Genomic DNA, 21,362 nt, shown 5'->3' with positions numbered 1-21,362 from the left:
TTGTTTCTGCTCCTCACAAAAATGGGATATTTTCATGGTTGACAGGGATGTTTTGAAACATTAAATAATCCAAAGAAAGTCAGGCTAACTCCCTCCCCAACTAGGTCTACTAGAATCTTGCCTTATAGAACATTTCTCCCACGTTCACCAGAAGGACTACTTTGTAACTTGTTCATAATTAACTTGCACCATTCACCTTTTCTGTTGTTGTTGTTGTTGGTCATGAACTCATGGCCTGGGCACTGTTCCTGAGCTATACCACTTTGAACTACACTGCCACTTTCATTACTCACCACTTTTAACACATGACTTTCCCAATTATTCTCCAGAAACCTCAGGCACTAGCTTTTGTCCCAATACTGTCTCTCATCTTTATCTCACTTTCCACAAGGTCCCCACAGGTGGGGGAAGAGATCTCACTCAAACTGCAATCCCATCTGCAACTACCTTCTAGATCTAAACAGGGCCTTCCTCCAGACTCTCCAATGTAGCTTGCTCTTTTCCATTCCCAACCCCACAGACTGCACAGCTTGTGGACTTTATACCATCTTCCATGTGGTCTGCACATCACCCTCTCTAAGCAAACTGATACTTCCCTCAGTTATACAACATCTTTATGTCATGTCCCCCAGTGAGTCATATGGCCAGCCCATGAAAACCAGCCCAGGTCTTCCATTGGTAATTCAACCCACATGAGAAAGAATATCTATAACATAATTGTCATAGACAAGAAAAACTGAAAAGCATCCTAAATACCATGACTTTTCTATGCAAAATATTATACATACAGTGATGAAAAATCAATTAAGCTGCACACAGTTTGGATGAGTAATTCATACAGAGTGAAAAGGCTAATTCTAAGCTATAATATACAGAATGGTATGCTACTTTAAAAGTCCACAAGCAATTAAAAGCTAACATCATATTGGTTATTCACATTACACACATACACATAGATATATATGCAATTCAAACACCTACATCAATAAACACACACACTACAAAGATAAAAGAATTAACAGATGTAGAAAGATAAAGGAAAGCAACAGACAGACTGGGAAGATACACCAAAACAAGCAGGATCTCTGATGCCATTATAGGTTCTTATTTTTATTGCTAATCAATTAACTATTAAAAAGAGAGCCTGCATAAATGAATGATTATTAGCATTTGACATAGCTAGAGTGCACTAAAAGAAAGCCTGCCAGAAGCTGGGAACTCAAGCCTGTAATCCTAACTACTTTGGAGGCTGAGATCTGAAGATCACGATTCAAAGTCAGACAAGAAAAAAAGTCTGTGAGTCTCTTGTCTCCAAACAACAAACTGGAAGTGGAGCTCTATCTAGCTCAAGTGATACAGCTGGTCCCTATCTATCCCCAGCACGGATATCTCTTCCTCTTTTCTGCAGAAATAAAGCCTATGATCTGTAACTGCCTACTGAAATTCCCTATTAAGTAGATACCTTAGAATTGGTTAGAGGTCATTTTTTTTTTACACTCCCATTACAAGCAGAGTGGCAGAACCTGTTATGTATCCCCAAGCAGTACCGCAACAGGATCTAGGTCACCTACTTCTGTTTTGCGCATTTTCCTAGATGCTGCTTCTATGTTTTCACATGTACTGAACCACCTACAAAACCCAAACTGATTAACACACACCTCCTGGGCTTAGCTGTCCCCAGACTCATCTCTACTTAGAATCATTCTCTTTTAGTCTGACTCCAAGCTCTTGAGTGTCTTCCTCAAGACTACACTCACCTCCAGATCTCAGACCCAGCTGGTGCCAGACTGCCAGAATTCATCTTTTTCTCTAGTGTGTGTGCGTGTGTGCCTGCGTGCGTGCGTGCATGTGTGTGCGCGCGCACGCATGCACGCGCCTGCAGTACTGGTGGGCCTAGGATCTGTCCCTTGGACTTTTCCCTCAAGGTTACCACTTTTATCCCAGTTCCATTTCTAGCTTTTTGGTTGTTAATTGGACTACAAGCCCTAGTATTAACCAATGAAAGGGGAGAGAGAGGAAAGGAAGGGAGTGGGGAGGAGCAAGGGGAGAGGGAAGGAAGGAAGGAAGGAAAGGAAGAGGGAAAAGGAGAGAGGTGTGCACAGAAGGTGATAACATTGGGTTTGGTCCTTTTCAATTTTGACTCAATCCTGTCAAGTCAATGTCTGATTTCTGGATGCACACCCACAAACTCAATGGGAGGACTGATGGAGGAGCATGAGAACAGATTAATTCAAACTCTGTTAGTGAGGAAAAACCAAAGAAATGACTGAGGTACAGTACATGCAAAGTCCAGACTACACTAAGAGCTTCTGGATTGAGCAAGATGTCCAATACAAAGCCGACCACAGTGGCTCACACCTGTAATCCTAACTACTCAACGAGGCTGAGATCTGAGGATCACAGTTGAAAGCCAGCCTGGGCACTAAAGTCTGTGAGACTCTTATCTCCAACTAACCACCAGAAAACTGAAATGGACAAAGCCTAGGCCCAGAGTTCAAGTCCCACACTGATTTAAAAAAAAAAAAAGATATCCAATACAAGAAAAGCTATTGTGTATTGCTCATGTACTTCTGTGTACCTGTCAACTCCTTGCACCTTTTTAAATCCTAGAAATTATGTTCTTTATGATAATACAAGTATTATCATACTTATTTATATATCATACAATATTATATGATATTATCATACAATATTTATATATATTTATTATTAAAAGATAAGATTGATATTTCTAAATGTACTGGCACTGGGACTTAACTTGTGGCCTTGAACTCTTACCTGGCTTTTCAACTCACAGCCAGCAGCATCATACCATTTGAGCCTCACCTCCACTTCCAGCTTCTTTGCTGGATATTTGAGGTAAAAGTCACAAGGACTTTTTCCTGCCAAGCCTAGCTTCGAACCATGATCCTCAGATATCAACCCCCTGAATAGCTAGGATTATAGGCATGAGCCACAGACTAAGTTAATCAAACCTCCATTTACAAGTAACATTTGATCAAGATGCATTGTACTCATAATCTGACTTGTTCAACCAAAACCCCTTTGCACAATAACTTAAAATAATTTAAAAAAAATGGGGGCTGGGAGTGTGCCCTAGTGATAGTTCTTGCCTAGCATGCATAGAGCCCTGGGTTCGATTCCTCAGTACTGCATACACAGAAAAAGCTGGAAGTGATGCTATGGCTCAAGTGGTAGAACTCTAGCCTTGAGAAAGCCCAAGGAAAGTACCCAGGCCCTGAGTTCAAGCCCAAGACCGACAAAAATAATAATAGTAATTTAAACCTTCCCTCTCAGAAAACTGTACAATTTGTACAAATCTTAAGATACAAAATATTCATATTTTTCCAAAGCTCTAGTCTACCAAGTCATTAGTACTTTAGAAGTTTTAAATTTCCTCCTCAAAATAATAGATTATCTAGTAGATTATGTCTGAAGGTCCTTGGGAGCGCTGAATTTCTTTTTTTTTTTTAATTGTTGGGATAATGTATAGAGGGGTTACAGTTACATTTGTCAGGTAGTAGGTGAATTACTTCTCACACATTGATAACCCTTTTCATGATTTTGTCCCCATTTCCCTCCCTATCATCTTGTTTGCCTCCCTTCCCTCCCCTCCCCTATTTCAAATAAATAAATAAATGTACATACAAGGTAACAAAGTCAGATACAGTAACAATAGGAGATTAACCAAAGGGCAATGAAGGAGAAGAGAAATAACATAGTACATTAAGAACAATCACACAAGATAAAGCTCCTGCTTCTATATCCTACAGTTCCTTTCTTTTAGTCTCATCCTATATGATCTTATGTACCTAGGTTTTCAACTATTGTAATCCTCTGCTAGGAGAGTCCTAGATGTGTATTAATTATTACAAATGAGGGAAACCACTGAGTCTATGTTCCTTTGAGTCCGGCTTACTTCACTTAATATGATGTTTTCCAAGTCTTTCCATTTCCTTACAAGTGGGGCGATGTCATTCTTCCTGATGGCAGCATAGAATTTCACTGTGTATAAATACCACATCTTGTTGATCCACTCATCTACTGAAGGGCATCTGTGTTGGTTCCATGTCTTTGTTATGGTAAATAATGTTGCAGTGAACATCGTTGTGCTAGTGAGCCCTGAATTTCTTTGCTTTAAAACAAGGCAAAGGCTGATGGAACTCAAAGGTAGAGCAACTGACTGGCAAGGGCAAGGCAATGGGTTCCATCCCCAGCACTGCCAGGAAAACCAGGGACAATGCAGGAGCTTGCCTAGCTAGCATGGTCAAAGCCTTAGGCTCCCTCCCCCAGATATGGGGGGGAAAAAAAAAAAAGGAATGAGAACAAACAATGAGAGTGCTAAGAAAAGGAACGTCCAAGAAGGTATGTAAATGGTGAATAACACAAATAGAAAAAGAGAATATGAGTAATGATTAAGTCATTTCTACAATGATGCCTCCAAATCTTTAAATAAAAAGAATTTTTTTTAAAAAAAGCCTATAATCCTAGCTACTCAAGAGGCTGAGTTGTGAGGATATTCAAATGCAGTCCTGGCAGAAAAGTCCAAGAGATCCTTATCTCCGATTCACCAGCAAAAAGTCAGAAGTGAAGCTGTGGCTCAAGTGGTAGAGTGCTACCCTTGGCAAAAGGATAGGGCCCAAACCCTGAAGATGGATGGACGGATGGATGGATGGATGGATGGATGGATGGATGGATGGATGGATGGACGGGTGGGTGGGTGGGTGGGTGGGTGGATGGATGGATGGGTGGGTGGGTGGGTGGATGGATGAATGGATGGGTGGATGGGTGGGTGGGTGGCTGGGTGGCTGGCTGGATGGATGGGTGGATGGGTGGATGGACGGATGGATGGATGGATGGATGGATGGATGGATGGATGGATGGATGGATGGATGGGTGGGTGGGTGGCTGGGTGGCTGGGTGGGTGGCTGGATGGATGGGTGGGTGAGTGGATGGTGGATGGGTGGATGGATGGATGGATGGATGGTTCAATAAAGATCGACAGACAGACAGACAGACAGACAGGCAGACTTCTTTTTAAAAATTCGGGTTCTCGGGCCGGGGATGTGTCTCAAATGGTAGCGCAACCTGCCAGGCAAGCACAAGGCCCAGGGTTCAAATCCCAGGGCCGCAAAAGTAAGTAACAAGGACGACACCGGGTGACAGGGGAGACGTGCGGAGGCCGAGTGCGGGGGGGGGGGGGGGGGGGGGGGAACCGCGGCTCAGGAGAGGCGCCGTGCTCGGGCTGCGGACCTCACCGCGGGGGACGCCCAGTCCCGGCCACCTACCTCCCTGTCGCCGCGCCACAGCCGCTGCTCGGCCACCGGGAAGCCGGTCTGGGCGAAGATGCGCTCCTTGAGGTCGCGCGCGGTGGCGGTCGCCGGCACCGCCACGGTCCTGCAGCCCACGCAGCCCGGGAGCACGGTCACGCGGACCCACCTGCGCAAGGGAGAGCGAGGCTGAGTGACCACGCGCGGGACCCGGATGTGGGCGAGGGGTGGGGTGGGGAAGAGCGACCCACGCGGCCCACGCCCGGCCCACGCCCCGCCCGGCCCCGCCCGGGTTACCTGTCCCCCATGGCGGGCGTCCTCGGCCGCGACCTCACGCCTGTTCACGGCCGGACCCGACGAACCCAGAGGTCCGGAGCGGGCGCTGAGGGGAGAATCTTCATGGCGCAGGCCGACGTCTCGGCCGCGGCCTGAGCTGAGGTGGAAATGCCAGAGGAAGCGGCCGCCGTGGGGGAGGCGGAGCGACAGCGCGGGAGGAGGCCGTGCAGGCGGCCGCACCGCACTCCGGCGGGACCCGGCCCTGCAGGCCACGCCCACAGGCGCGCAGCCGCCCGCCCGGACCGTTAGGCAGAGAGAGCCGCTACGCCGCCGGCGCCAGGCCACGCCCCCACAGTGAGTCTTCCCTGAGGCGCCTCCACTTGACTCGCCCAGGCCCCGCCTCTCACTCCCCAACGGGCCACGCCCCTCGCAGCCTACACCGTGCCAAAGCTTTTGGACCCGCCCCTGCACGGTAGGCCACGCCCCCAAACCCTCCCCACCCCCTGCATACTAATACTTCCCAGTGTCTGGTCTAGCTCGGGACACGCCCACCTCTTAGGCCACGCCCCCTCAGCCACAGTGGGAGCTTACACCCAAAGACAGCTACCGTCCTGGCCCCACCTATGCCCCGCCCCTTGCCAGTAGGTCCTGCCCACTCCGATCCAAATCACTAGCTGAACAGCCTTCCCCCCCACCCCCACACACACACCCTTCTCCCCTGTACTTTCCCCTTTGCTAAAGTTGAGACCTCAAACTTGTGGCAGAGGTATTTGCAGAATGCATGTCTGCAAAAGAAATGCATTTCCTCTGGTAGAGTTGAACAGTGCCTAGAAAATGGAGACCCAAACATTTCTAAGGGGGAGTCTAAGTTCTCATCTGTAATGCATCCACGGAAAGTCCTGCAAATAAGATTGATCATCGTGACCTCTGGCAGGAGGAGAGGGAAACTTCGTGGCCTGCTGAACACGAATGTCTTCTGTGGTTATGGTTCATTTTTGTTTTTAAGTCAGACGAACATGTGTGATTCACTTTGCTGGGGAAAGAGCCTGGGGGGAAGTAAATGCAGAAGGATAGTTGTCACAGTCTATCAGTATCTGTCACTTATTTGGGCCAATTTATCTTCCACTGTGGGTAGCCTGAGTCTCTCTCCGTCTTTACTGGAAACAGAATGAGTAATGAAGACACTCAACCGTTTTGTGTTTTCGTTTTTGTGCTGATACTGGGGTTTGAACTTAAGCCCTAAGCATTGTCCCTTAGCTTTTTTGACTCAAGGCTCTAGTACTTGAGCCACACCTCCACTTCTGGCTTTTTGGTGTTTAATCACAGATCAGCACAGACTTTCCTGCCCAGGCTGGCTTTGAAAGGTAATCCTCAGATCTCAGCCTCCTAAGTAAGATTTTAAGCACCTTCCTTTGGCTTCTCACAGACACATACAAAACACACATGGCATAAAACGCAAAAAAAAAAAAAGCACATGTATTAAGGACTTTCAAGGAATTGGAGGTGCAGCTCAGTTGGTAGAGCTCCAGCCAATGATTGAGAGCATCAGGTAGCGAGTTCAAGTCCTGCTCTCACCCCCAAAAAAGTAAAGAAATTCAAAACTGACCAATAAAGTTATATGCATCATGTTTTAAATATTTTGAAGAGAATTTGAGAATTAACCCTAACAACGTTCATTAAATGAACTCTCCTCCCTCCTCTCCTCCACCAAAGTGGTATTACTCAGAACTTAGCAGAGTAACCAATAAACAGGATGCTCAAGCTCTTTTCTCTGCCCTTATTGTAGTTTAAAAGGAAAGAGATGTAAGTGTCATGCTTGTCTTTTCCTACTTGGAGGTGAGCTTCTTCAAATACAGAAGAGTATGGGAATTAGAAATGTGGTGCAAGTGGTAGAATGCCAGCCTGGATCAAAAAAGCCAAGCAAAAATACAAGGCTCTAAATGCAAATGGCACTACCAGCAAAAGAATAATAACTATTATTAATACTATTGATATTATAGAATTATAGTAATTATTATTACTATCATTGTAAAGGAGAGTAGGATCATTCTGCATAAAGATCAGGCCAGAGATTTTGTCTATTATGACAAATGCTTCTGTAATTAGAGAAGTCTATACAAGCAAATACATTTGAATATGAACAAACAGAAAACAATGAGCTATTGTCTGACAAGTGACTTTTCTGTCTAGGCCAAGTACCCTGCTCAGTTACAAAGGTCTGGAAAGCCAACTCCAGCAACAAAATCTGGGCACACAGATTCCAAGACAAATCTTTGATTAAAAATATTCAGGGAAACAGATGTGGTAGGGATTGTGTATAATTGCAGCTCTAGGAGGTTGAGGCTGGAGGATCTCAAGTAAAAAAGCTAAATTGGGTTACACTGGAAGACCTGTCCAAAAAAAAAAAAGCAACAACAGTGAAAGTGAGGCAGGCAACTGTGGGTCATGCCTTAAATCCTAGCTACCCAATAGGCTAAGATCTGAGGATCATAATTCTAGGTCAGCCTGAGCAGACAAGTCCATGAGACTCTTGTCTCCAATTAATCCCCCCCAAAGCCAGAAGTAGAGATGTGGCTTAAGTGGTAGAGTGCTAGCCTTGTGCAAGAAAGCTCAAGGAGAACACCTAGGACTTGAGTTCAAGACTCAGGACCAGCACATAAAAACAGAAAAAGAAAGGAAAGGAAAAGAGACTTCACAGTAAGTCCTTAACTCTGTCCTCCCTTGAGCTCTTTCCAAGGAAGCCAAACAGGATGTAATGACAATGGATCCCAGGGAGGGGCTGAGGACTTAGGTCACAAAGGAATGAGCCCAGCCACAAGGACACACAAGGGAAGCAGACTCAGACAGAGGGATCCTAGCCTTTAGGGAAATGAAGTTTTAGGAAACCTGGGGGTAGACGTCATTTATTCAGATAATACTGATGATTTTTGTTTGTTTCTGTGCCAGTCCTAGGGCTTGAACTCCAGGCCTGGGCACTATCCCTGAGCTTTTTTGTTCACTTGAGCCACAGATCTCCTTCTGACTTTAGGAGTACATCAAATTCATGGCCTTTCTCACCTGAGCTGACTTCAAAATGTGATCTTCACATCTCAGTATCCTAAATATCTAGGACTGTAGGCATGCGCCATCAGCGCCTGGCTGCCGTTGGTATTATTTAATATCCCTGATCATCACAGTCAGACCAGGTTCTCAATAACTGGAGTACAATACAGACCTGGAGTACAATACAGACCAAGACAGACTCCCAAAGTAGTTGTTTCATGGGGGACGGTTTCAATTTGACAAGATGAAAAGTTCTGGAGATGGATGCTGGTAATGGCTATACAACATTAGGGAGGTATTTCATATCATGGAAGTACACATTTGAAAATGAGTGTAAAACGGGGCCGGGAGTTTGGCCTAGTGGTAGAGTGCTTGCCTAGCATGCATGAAGACCCAGGTTCGATTCCTCGGTACCATATACATAGAAAAAAGCCGGAAATGGTGCTGAGGCTCAAGTGGTAGAGCTCTAGCCTTGAGAAAGTCCAGGGACAGTGCTCAGGCCCTGAGCTCAAGCCCAGGACTGGCAAAAAAAAAAAAAAGAAAATGAGTGTAATGATAACTCATGGGTTCAGTATACCTTACTATGATTTAAAAAATTATTCTTTCTTTTGGATAGCCCAAATGCCACTATGATCTTTGCCTCCACAACCTGAGTACTGAGATTACAAGTATGTGCTACCACACCTAGCTCAAACTTTTTCCTCTTAATTTTTAAAATTTTTATCTTTTATCTTTGCTTTCAACTCAGAGCCTCCCTTTTGCCAGGCAGGCATTCTACCCCTTAAGCTATAGCTCTAGTCCTTTTTGCTTTGCTTTGTTGTTGTTTTTTGTTATTGAGATAAGAGTCTCAATTTTTGCACAAGTTGGCCTGAACCGTGATCCTCTTACTTATGCATCCCTCATGGCCAGAATGACAGGTATGTGCCACCCTGCCCAGCTCTTTCTGTTGAGATGGGGGAACGGAGTCTCATGAAATTTTTGCCTAAGATAACCTAGAAACATGATCCTCCCCATTCATCTCAGTTTCCAGAATAGCTAGGCTTAAAGGCATGAGCCATTATGCCAGCTTTTTAAAATATGTCCTTTAAAGTAGCCCAGAAACATGGTAAGACAAATGGTGAAAGTGTGGGGAGAATAGAGAGCCAATAATAGAGGGTAAATTGGTGCCGGGAGTTTGGCCTAGTGGTAGAGTGCTTGCCTAGCATGCACGAAGACCCGGGTTCGATTCCTCGGTACCACATACATAGGAAAAAGCCTAAAGTGGTGCTGAGGCTCAAGTGGTAGAGCTCTAGCCTTGAGAAAGTCCAAGGACAGTGCTCAAGCCCTGAGCGCAAGCCCAGGACTGGCAAAAAAAAAAAATAGAGGGTAAATTGTGAGACATTTAAGACACAGGTCATGTTGCCAGTCTGCTATTTAACATGACACCCTGACTGGCAGGTGTCAACAAGGTGGAAAAGATTGTCAATCAAGAAGAGTCAAGATGAAAAGTGGTAAGGCACCAAGAATGCATTCATCACTGACATTAGTGTTCTCATTTCCAACTATACAAGAATAGTTTCTAGTGCATGCTACCCAAATAAATGAATAGAATGGATTCTTTTCACAAAGCCATCAATAACTATATGAACTTAAAGAAAACAGAAATCCAACTTTAATGAGGATCTTGAGGAATCTGAAGGATAAAGTGACTTACCAAAAAAAATTTTAAAAACTCAGCCATCTGGGAAATGGCAGGAGTAAGACAAGAAGCAAGAAACGACTCCAATCTGTAGGCTTTTTTCATTCTGGAAAGGACTGGCCTGCTGATAGGTCTTAAAATTGATGAATGTCTTTAATAAAAGACGGGTGTTGATGATTCTTAGCTACTCAGGAAGCTGAGATCTGAGGGGTTCGGGTTCAAAGCCAGTCCAAGTGGGAGACTTATCCCCAATTGACCACAAAAAAGTCAGAAGTGGGGGTGTGACTCAAGTGGTAGAACTCCAGCCTTGAAAGAAAAAAGTTCAGAGACAGAGCCCAGGCCCTGAGTTCAACCCTCAGTATCTGCACCAAAAATAATAAATTTGGAAAACTAGTTCTAATTCATTCTCTCCGTGGCTAAGCCTCACCTCATCATCACAACTGTACTTGCTCAAATTAAGATGACACTCAAGTCAGAATCCTGCCCAGCATAAATCTGTACATGGAATATCGAATTATCCACCCACTATACATCCCTACACAGAATGCTCTCTGTGTCAAACAAGCTAATTAATCAAGCTATTCCTCAAACAGATGGATATTTTTATATGTATAGCAATCGGTTTTCATTTTGTTCTATTTTTGTTTTATCTGGTACCAAGGTTGGAACTCAGGGCCTAACACTTGCTCAGCTTGGTTGGTCCCAACTGGCACTCTATCACTTGAACCATGTCTCCACTTTGGCTTTTTTACTGGTTAAGTGGAGATGGAATCTTGAGGAGTTTTCTACCTAGGCTGGCTTCAAACTTCAATTCTCCAGATTTCAGCATCCCAAATAGCTGGACCAACACTGGGCTTGCTTTTCTGGTTTCTTTTCTTCTTCTTCTTCCTCCTCCTCCTCCTCCTCCTCCTCCTCCTCTTCTTCTTTTGGGTTTTAGTGTAGGGTTTTGTTTCCTTTCTTTCTTTCTTTCTTTCTTTCTTTCTTTCTTTCTTTCTTTCTTTTGGCAGTACTGGTTGAACTCAGCGCTTCCCATTTAATAAGAAAGCTCCATTGAAGATAATAAAAATATTCAAAACAAATTTTTAAAGCTCTCTGCTGCTTAAGCCACATTCCGAAGCCTCCCTTTTTTGCTTTATGTTTCATATTTTCGGAACCAGTCTAGACTGTGATTCTCCCAACAACTACTTCTCACTTCCAGAGTAGCTGGGATTACAGGCATGTGTTTGTTTTTAAATATGACTTGTGCAAATTATTAAAAGAAAAGCACTTCATTTGCACTGACATTCCTTCAAGACAGCTGGTGTGGGCACAATCACATGTGTGCCCTGGCCTAGGCAGAAGGCAATCATCATTCTTTGTAAGTCTTTAAGCTTGAGCCATAATCAACCACAGTCATTGTTAGAAGCCGACCATAGGATTGCTCAGAAACCAGGATCCAGTAGAACAGAGAGAAATCCCCACAATTCCACAAGTCCCTGCCCTGACAGCAGCTAGGATTCCAGACCCAGGACAGCTGAGCACACTTGAACAATCAGCACACATGTGCACACACACACGCACACACACACACACCAGTACATCTCTGTGCTTTGCTCTTCTCTCTTTCTCTAAGCTCAGGGTCTCAGACCCCTCTACAGAAGAGAGAAGGTTGGAGACTCCCCTAGAAATGTTCACATTTCTCCAACAGCCACGTTCTGTCTGCCAAAAGTCATCTGAGGGGCCTAACCTCTCTTCTCTTTGTGCTCAGGCGCATGCAAGCTGTGAACATTTATTTTTAGTCTCCTTTATCATGCCTGGGAAGTGATGTCATGTTTCTGAGTTAGCTTCTCTGCCTTTTCTCTACATCCCAAGAGAGCACTTGGAATTCCCTAGAGACCCTGGGTGGGGATCATCAGAAAAATTGGATGTCCAGGAAGGAGAAGAGACATTGTACAAAGAGAAATGTACTCATTTCTTTCTTGAGTTATATAACCGCAACTTCTCATATATATATATATATATATATAAAACAATATTAAAAAAAATAAAGAAAGATGATGTGGGCAAAAATAGGATGTACAGATTTGATGCCAGGCTCTTTATACTATTATTCATTTTCAGTGAAAGCTAGTTACTTGAGGCCATAGTGCCTTTGTTAGTCCAAGATGGTTTTGCCAAAAACAAAATTACCCAATGAGGTCCTTACAGGTTGTCAATTGAGCGATAGAGGGGAGACTTTGTTTCAGAAAGGAAAATGGTGGGTTCGTGCCTGTAATTTTAGCCACTCAGGAGACTGAGATCCGTAGATTTGGGGTTGAAGCCAGCTGGGACAGTGCCCAGGCCAGCATGAGAGAGGGGGAAGGGGAGCAGAAGAGGGGAGGGGAAGAGGAGGGTGAAGGGAGACGGGGAGAGGGAGAGGAAAGAGAAATGGTGACTCAGGCCTAGTACAGAAGGTGACACATTCTGAGCTGTCATAGACACAACAGGCAGTATTGACTCCACGTGGGGATTTCTGAATTCCTCTTCCATGTATGATGTTCTTTAATAAAAATATCCTCTCTTTGTCTCTTTTGCTAAATTTTTATAGGAGATAGCTGGCTACAGCAATGGTATGCTAAAAATCAGCTTGCTGAATGCTAACAATTATGGATTATAACATAATAATGGAACGCTAAGTGGACCATAATAGAATCCCAGCTCTAAGTGCAAGATAGGAAACTTGTGAGAAGTTCAAAAACAGTCTATCAAAAAAAAAAAATGATGCATTTAGCTGAGTGCTAGTGGCTTATACCTGTAATCCTAGCTACTCGGGAGGTTGGGATCTGAAGACAGAGGTTCAAAGCCAACTCAAATGGGAAAGTTTGTGATCCTTGTATCTCCAATTATCCAGCAAAAATCTGAAAGTGGAACTGTGGCTCAAGTGGTAGGGTGTCAACTTTGAGCAAAACAGCTAATGTACAGCACTCAGACCCTGAGTTCAAGCCTCAGTGCCAGCACAAAAAAAATGAAATCAATCTGTTTGAAATTTAATCTTGATAATGATACCAATTCTGAAAAGGCAACTTCTGGCTAATGGCAAAAATTCTTTAAAATGATGAAAAAAAAGACTTTTGTTTTTTAATTTAATGTTTCAAATTTGGAAAGCCAACTTAGGAAAGACTTTGTATTTGTTGATACTGTTAAGTTGTAAGTTATGAAGCCTTCCCTTGGACTCTGTGGCAGTAAAATTTCTAGTTTTTGAACACACTGTTGGAATATATCAAGTCAAATCTAATGAATATTGCTACATATTTCAGAAAAAATGCATAAAAATGTAAATGGTAGTAATACATTCATTGCATTAATCATCAAGCTTATCAAATAAGCAGATGTTTTAATAAAATAATAACTATATTTAAGAAAAGGAACAAAGATTATATTTCATCATTGCAATTTGTGAAGAAAACGTAGATTTTTCTCTCTTCTCCCTCTCCCTCTCTTCCTTTCTCACACTTCTCACCTCTCTTCCCCTTATTTCATCTCTTTTTCTCTTTCTCACTCCTCCCTGTCTCTTTCCCCCTCTCAATATCCCTTCCTCTCTCCCTCTTTTCTCCCTCCCACTCTTCTTTTCCCCTCTCTCTCCTCTTCTCCCAAGAATTTCTCAATAATTCCAAGCACTTCCTAACACTATACTTGAATCTATACATCTGCCTGTATCATATGGCCAGTGAGAGGTACTAATGTATGCATTTTACAAAAGAGAAAACAAAATGTTGTTAGAGAGTTCAATCTGCTCCGTATCCTAATAGCACAGCAGAATGAGAAAACCCAGATGAGCTGGACAACTATGAAAGAATAACTTCCAAGCCTCGCCGTGAATTATTACATACACAATTTCATTTCAAACAGAAGTGTCTCTCGGTGGAGTTCATTCATTTGTACCTGTAGAGAGCTTCCTTTTGTTTTAATCTATGTCTATTTTAACTGGGGGAATAAAACCCTAACCTTAATACCTCACTATCAATAATCATTTAAAACATTCACTCACTCACCTGCTTCCCTCGGAATCCATTCTCACTTCAGGCATAGTTGTCCTTAAAAACCATGAAAGGATGTTTCTTCTTTCTGGTATTATCTTTAAGTGTGTACTCCAAGTTCACTCTTTCTGGCTGGCAAAAGCCTTTGTTTCTCTTCCCAGCATCCATTCCTCATCTGAGATGAGTACACATCTTCGGGGTTTGTGTTGGTGTGACACTCTGATCCAATGATGAGCCCAGCACCTACAAATGTCCTTAAGGTAAAACAGTACTGGCTGGCAAAGAGCTGGTCTCTATAGCAAAATAACTCAGTTCTATATGGAGATCTGCTTCTTGGTTTTGGTGTCAAGAAAGATGGTGAAAGCGTCTGTGGATCTCACGCACACAGGTGTAAAACTCTCAGAGCCCTTTTCCTTGTTCAGCAGACCTGGGTTTCTTGTCCTCACTTCAGGGATCCTGAAAGAAAAACCAAGCAAGGGAAAAGAAAGGAATAAAGCAAGTACTCAAAGCCATTGCACTGGAGATGCGTCCTCATGGAAGACAGCCACGGTCGTGGGCTCCAGAGACCTTCTAATTATAAATGACACGATTCATGGCAGCTGTAACAACTGGCGTTGACTTCTCTCCCTCTCCTCCCAATGAGATACCAAACAGCAAACACACAGGCAGTCTCTCGAAATAAGATCATATTTGCTTATCAGCTAAGCTCCTGTTCTGTTTCCTGGCTTCCTCCAAGTGGAAATACACGCTTCCCCTCACATACAATACACCATTCTTCAGGAATAGCGGTCTTAAAATCCAAACATATGGACTTGAGACATGCTGTTTGAAAGAGAAATAATTCCCTTCGAAGGTAATTAAATGTGCCATTATTTAATCATTGATATCCCCAAACAGCCTGGAGATTTAAGAAATGAAGAGGGCCAGGAGTTTGGCCTAGTGGTAGAGTGCTTGCATAGCATGCACAAAGACCAGGGTTCGATTCCTAGCTGGAAGTGGTGCTGAGGCTCAAGTGGTAGAGCTCTAGCCTCGAGAAAGTCCAAGGACAGTGCTCGGGCCCTAAAGTCAAGCCCATGCCTGGCAAAAAAAAAATTAATGTAAAAAAAAATGAAGAGAGCAAAGGTAACTGGTTTTTGTAATATAGATAACCCAGAAAGATACACGAGACAATTTGCTGTCCCTTCATTCAAAATGTCATAGCTCCAAAACACTGAAAATGGTTCAAGTGTCCTCTTACACATGGCCATATTTAATGGTTATTTGAAGTAGAATGACAGAAATAATGATGTTTTAAATTCAATCATAAAATGTAAATGGATGGTAAAATGGAGACAGGTTCTGTGGGGGGGGGGTGTGTATGTGTGTCTGTGTGTGTGTCTGTGTGTGCGCGCATGTGCGTGCGCATGCTAGTACTTGGGCTTGAACTCAGCCCGGGCACTGTCACTGTCCCTTAGCTCAAGGTTGGTGCTCTAATAGTTGAGCCACAACACCACTGCTTTTGACTTTTGGGTGGATAATTGGAATAAAAATCACATAGAATTTTTCTTTAGTCTGGTTCGAACTGCAGTCCTCAAATTGCAGCCTTCTAAGTAGATAGCTAAGTAGATAGCTGGATTACTTCATACTTTTCTTTAAAATGACTCTGCCATGCAGTTTCCTCTAATACTTAAGATAGAGTTTAATCCTCACAGGGACGTATCAAGAGGATGGAGCTAAGAGGCAGGGTCCATAGGAAGTGATTAGGGTTAAGAAAAGTCACCAGGGTAGGCCCTATGCTTTGCTACTGGTGGTTTATAGAACGAGAGATAGCAGAGATCTGCTCCCCTCCTTGTTTCTTGTCACCAGAGGCCCAGTGCCACCTCCAGACTGCCAGAAAGAAGAGCCATCATCAGATGTGACCCATCAACTTGGGATCAGAAATGTGAGCCAAAAGAAAATTCTGTTTGAGGGGGGGAGGGAAACGGGTACCAAGACATGTGAAAGGGTATCAATGTATGTGAATTAATGCACCTTCTATCTGACAAATATCATGTAACCCTTTTACTAATTACAATAAATAAATAAATAAATAAATAAAAAAGAAAATTCTGTTTGAAATAAATGATCTGGTCTGTGGTATGATTTTATTTGTGACAGAAAAATGGACTAAGAGGCTCTCTGCTACAAGTGTAATATGAAAGGAAATTTTCCATCACTACCACAAATAGAAACCCAGTACCTTGTGCTACAAATAGAAGATATTGCTAAAGATAACTAAAATGCACGCAAAAGGAATTTGAGTTCTCATTGGGTTCAAGTGTCCACTGAAAACAGACTTTGGTCTGCCATTTCTTTCTTCAAAATGGGGATCAGTAAACTTATGGGGAAATTTAGAAGCTTTGTTTTATTTTTTGTTTTGTTTTATTTTGCCAGTCCTGGGCTTGAGCTCAGAGCCTGAGCACTGTCCTTGGACTTTTTTCAAGGTTAGAGCTCTACCACTTGAGCCTCAGCACCACTTCTGGCTTTTTTCTATGTATATGATACCCAGGAATCGAACCCCAGTCTTCGTGCATGCTAGGCAAGTACTCTACCACTAGGCCAACTCCTGGGCGAAATTTAGAGTTTTAAATGATTTCATTCAGAAATAAAAATGTTCAAAGATTGAGTTAAGAAACTTAGAGAAAAATTCACTGGATAAATACAAAGAAAATAAAGACAACAGAACAATGAATGAAACGAAGAGCAAAGATACAATAGAAAAAGTAACAAATCCTGCTTATGTTTTTGAAAAGACTACTGAAATCACCAAACTTGAGGAACATCAACCATGATAAAGCAAATATGGAAAATAAATCTTGGAAATGAAATATGAGATATATTAGAAAATGAAAACAGTTTTAAAAAGATTTTTTAAAAGAATGTAGAGGAAATGAATGTGAACATTTTGAAAATAAAAAGAAATCATATTAAATGCAAAGGTCAGGGCCAGGAGTTTAGCCTAGTCTGCTTATTTAGCATGCATGAAGACCTGGGTTTGATTTCTCAAAGCTCATGGCTGGAGCCAATAGCTGGCTCACATCTGTAATCCTAGCTACTCCAGAGGCTGAGATCTGAGGAACTCAATTCAAAGCCAGCCTACAAAGAAAAGTCCATGATACTCCAGTTCCAAATAGCTATCAAAAGCAGACTAGAGGTGTGACTCAAGTGGATAAAGTATCAGTTGGGAATAAAAAAGCAACTAAACAAGAGCAAGAGGCCCTGCATTCAAACCCCAGGAGTGCAGAGAGAGACAGAGACAGAGACAGACAGAGACAGACACAGAGACACAGAGAGACAGAGAAGAAAAGAGGGGTGTCACTTGATGATAAATTGCTTCCAGCTTCAATTGCAAGAATAAAGCATCAATAGCTAAATAAGAAAAAAGGCCAAAAATTAGAACTAGAATAATTTCAGTCATTTATATGTAAATTTCTCCTCCACAGAACAAACATACTTATGAGTTGTACAAAAAAAAAATTAAAAACAGCTCTAGACAGAGCTGGGAGTTTAGCCAAGTAATAGAGATCTTGCCTAGCATGCACGAAGACCTGGGTTTGATTCTTCAGTACCACATCCATAGAAAAAGTCAGAAGTGGTGCTGTGGCTCAAGTTGTAGAGCATTAGTCTTGAGAAAGTCCAAGGACAGTGCTCAGGCCCTGAACTCAAGCCCAGGATGGGCAAAAAAAAAAAAAAAAAAAAAGAGTGGGATTTTCCTTCAAAGCTCAAATAGTACATGTAATCTTAGCTACTCAAAAGGTGTATATAAGAGATTTGGGAACAAGTAGAACCCCAGGGGATAAAACTGAGGGCTTGGGCACTGTTTCTGAGTGGTTTTTGTTTGTTTTGCTTAAGTCTAGCACTTTACCATGTGAACCACAGCTCCATTCCCCACATCCTGCTTTTTGTTTTGTTTTTGCTTAGTTGGAGAGAAGAGTCTCCTGAAGTTTCCTGTCTGGGCTGGCTTCGGACTGTGATCCTTAGATCAGCCTCCTGAGTGGGTTGGATTATAGGCCAGGGCCCCCCACACCTTGTAAGAGTAGGGTTGTTTTGGTTTTGTTTGTTGTTTTTTGGGGGGGTTTTGTGGGTCATAGGGCTTGAACTAGGCCTGGGCATTGTCCCTGAGCTCTTCAGCCCAAGGTTACCACCCTACCCTTGAGCCAAGCCCCATTTCCCATTTTCTAGAGGTTAGAGATAAGAGTCTCAGTCTCAGTCTCAGGTTCTTTTGTGCCTGGGATGGCTTTGAACCTTGATTCCTCAGATCTCAGCCTCCTGAGTAGCTAGGATTACAGGCATGAGCCACTGCACCTGGCTCCTGTAAGAGTAGTTTTAAAGGAATTTGTATCATGGTAAAAACTTTAAGAAGAAGGTTCTATTGGAATAACTGTCAAAAATGAATTTATATGAAAATTAGCAAAAGAAATGTATAAACTTTAACCAAAGGCATTTTTAAAAATGCTTTTAAAAGTAGAGCTATGTCAATTGTGGAGAGGAAGATTCAAAATCCTGGAAATGTCAGCTTTCTTCCATCTAAGACATTACAAACAAAATGCCAACACTCTTTCAAATAAAACCTGAGAGGCTAACTCTAAAGTTTTCTTCATGACACATTTTTAAAAGAAACTCTAAAGTTTTATGCAAGACAAACAGGGATGAGAGCTCAGGGACAGGGCCCAGGCCCAGAGTTCAAGCCCACAACCAACCAGAAAAAAATAAATAAATAAAGAAGAAAGAGGAAAAGAAAGAAAGAAAGATTAACCAAGGTGATTTGTATCCAAACTATAGAAAGAATTCTTAAAAATTGACATTGAGCTGTAATATATATTCATTTGTGTGTTTTCTATTCATAGTCTTTTCATTTTAATAGGAATTAAAGTTTTATAATAAATTATGTCAGGAGATAATATTGAAAATAGATGTATGAGAGTAGAAAATATATAGTGACATCTTAGAAATAGGGTCAACTATGACAACCACTCCCCTAATCTTATCTCTTTTCTTTCTTTTCTTTTCTTTCTCTTTTTTTCTCTCTTTCTTTTGTCAGTTGTGGGGCTTGAACTCTGGGTCCGGGCATTGTCCTTGAGCTCTTTATCTCAAGGCTAGTACTCTACCACTTGAGCCCTAGCACCATTTCTGGTTTTCTGGCAGTTAATTGGAGATAAGAGTCTCACAGACATTTGTGCCCCAGTTGGCTTTGAACCTCAATCCTCAGATCTGAACCTCCCAAGTAGCTAGAAACAGGCACAGGCACCTGGCTCCCCCAGTCTTTTCAAATTATGTCCTTCTCTTTCAAAGACTATTGGACGGGGCTGGGAGTTTGTCCTAGTGGTTAAAGTGCTTGCCTAGCATGCATGAAGACCCGGGATCGATTCCTTGGTACCACATACATAGAAAAAAGCCGGAAGTGGTGCTGAGGCTGAAGTGGTAGAGCTCTAGCCTTGAGAAAGTCCAAGGACAGTGTTCAGACCCTGAGCTCAAACCCAGGACTGGCAAAAAAAAAAAAAAAAGACTATTTGACAGGGGTGAGTGGGGCCATGACTCATGTAATAGGAGCTCCTGCCTAGCAAACATGAAGCCCTAGGTTCGATCCCCAGTTCTTACAAACATCCACAGGATATACTCACAAATTAATGTGAAATTCTGCATATGGCAGTTAAACAGAATCACATTTTGTAAAGTCTGATACTATGAATGTTATCACTTGAATCTCAATAAGCTTGTTTCTTCATGCTAAGAGATTAAATTTGTCATTTTTTTTGTTTTTGTGTCAATACTGAGACTTGAACTCAGGGCCTTACATTCTCACTTGGCTGTTTCTGCTCAGGGCTGGTACGCTACTATTCGAGCCATACCTCCACTTCTGGCTTTTAGCTTTACTTAGACTAGCTTCGAACCTGGATTCTCAGATCTCAGGCTCCTAAGGAGATAGAATTACAGGTGGCCCTCTTGAGACTGAAGTTTAAAGAGGATAAAGGACATCGTTTGGCCATAGGACACAGAGAAGAGGGCACAAAAGGCTCCAGGTACCATCTGCAGGGGTGCCACACAGGAGCTGTTCTTTATAAAAATCTGATTTTGTAGGCTCAGTGTAGAATGAGAGAGAAGGTACACACACACACACACACACACACACACACACACACACACACAATCTCAGTGACTCTTGATACATCAACCCGGACAAGGTCAAGTGAGGACAAGAAAATTCTACCACCTGCCACAAGTCAAAAGTCCCAGTAAACCAGACACTGTTCTGATGAGGGAAGGAAAGTTCAGAGCACACCAGCCCAAGTATGTGTGTATGTGGTCCTGCATCACCGTGCTGTACAAATCCAAGATGAAAAGTACAATTAAAAAAAAAAATGGGAGGAAGCCAGACACTGAGGGCTCACACATGGATCCTTAGTTACTCAGGGGGCTGAGATCTGAGGATGGTAGTTCAGAGCTAGCCCTGGTAGAAATGTCCACCAAACTCAATTCCAATTGATCAGAAAAAAAAAAAGCCAAAAATGGAGCTGTGACTCAAGTGATAGAGTGCTAGCCTGAACACGAAAAGCTCAGGGACAGTGCTGGGGCCCTGAATTCAAGTCCCAGAATTGGTACAAAAGAAAGAGAAAGGGAGGGGGGGCGGGAGTCTGGCCTAGTGGTAGAGGGCTTGCCTAGCATGCACGAAAACCCAGGTTCGATTCCTCGGTACCCCACATACATAGCAAAAAGCAGGAAGTGGTGCTGAGGCTCAAGTGGTAGAGCTCTAGCCTTGAGAAAGTCCAAGGACACTGCTCAAGCCCTGAGCTCAAGCCCAGGACTGGCCAAAAAAAAAGGGAAAGGGAGAAAGGAACAAAGAGAGGGAGGAAGGGAGAGAGGCAAAGAGAGGGAGGAAGGGAGAGAGGGAAAGTGGCAGGGAGGGAGGGAGGGCGGGAGGGGGAAGGAAAGAAGGAAGGAAGGAAGGAAGGAAGGAAGGAAGGAAGGAAGGAAGGAAGGAAGGAAGGAAGGAAGGAAGGAGGGGAGGAAGGAAGGAAAGAAGGGTAGGACATCTTCTTTTGAATTTCCAGTTCTTGATTTTACACACACACACACACACACACA

At 43.0% G+C, this 21,362-nt stretch overlaps 1 protein-coding gene across 1 annotated transcript in view; it reads right to left on the bottom strand.

The window, feature by feature from the left end:
* Window positions 1-5,436, bottom strand: part of Sacs (sacsin molecular chaperone) — a 51,790-nt gene extending 46,354 nt beyond the window's left edge. Inside the window, exon 1 of the mRNA XM_090342398.1 lies at window positions 5,289-5,436. The gene's annotated coding sequence lies outside the window, so the exon portion shown is untranslated. The remainder of the gene's footprint in view (window positions 1-5,288) is intronic.
* Window positions 5,437-21,362: the final 15,926 nt, after the last annotated feature.

This window comes from Megascapheus bottae, chromosome 11 (genome assembly GCF_031878675.1).
Source record: "Megascapheus bottae isolate mThoBot1 chromosome 11, mThoBot2.hap1, whole genome shotgun sequence".
NCBI lineage: Eukaryota > Metazoa > Chordata > Mammalia > Rodentia > Geomyidae > Megascapheus > Megascapheus bottae.
This window is presented reverse-complemented; position numbering and strand designations above follow the sequence as displayed.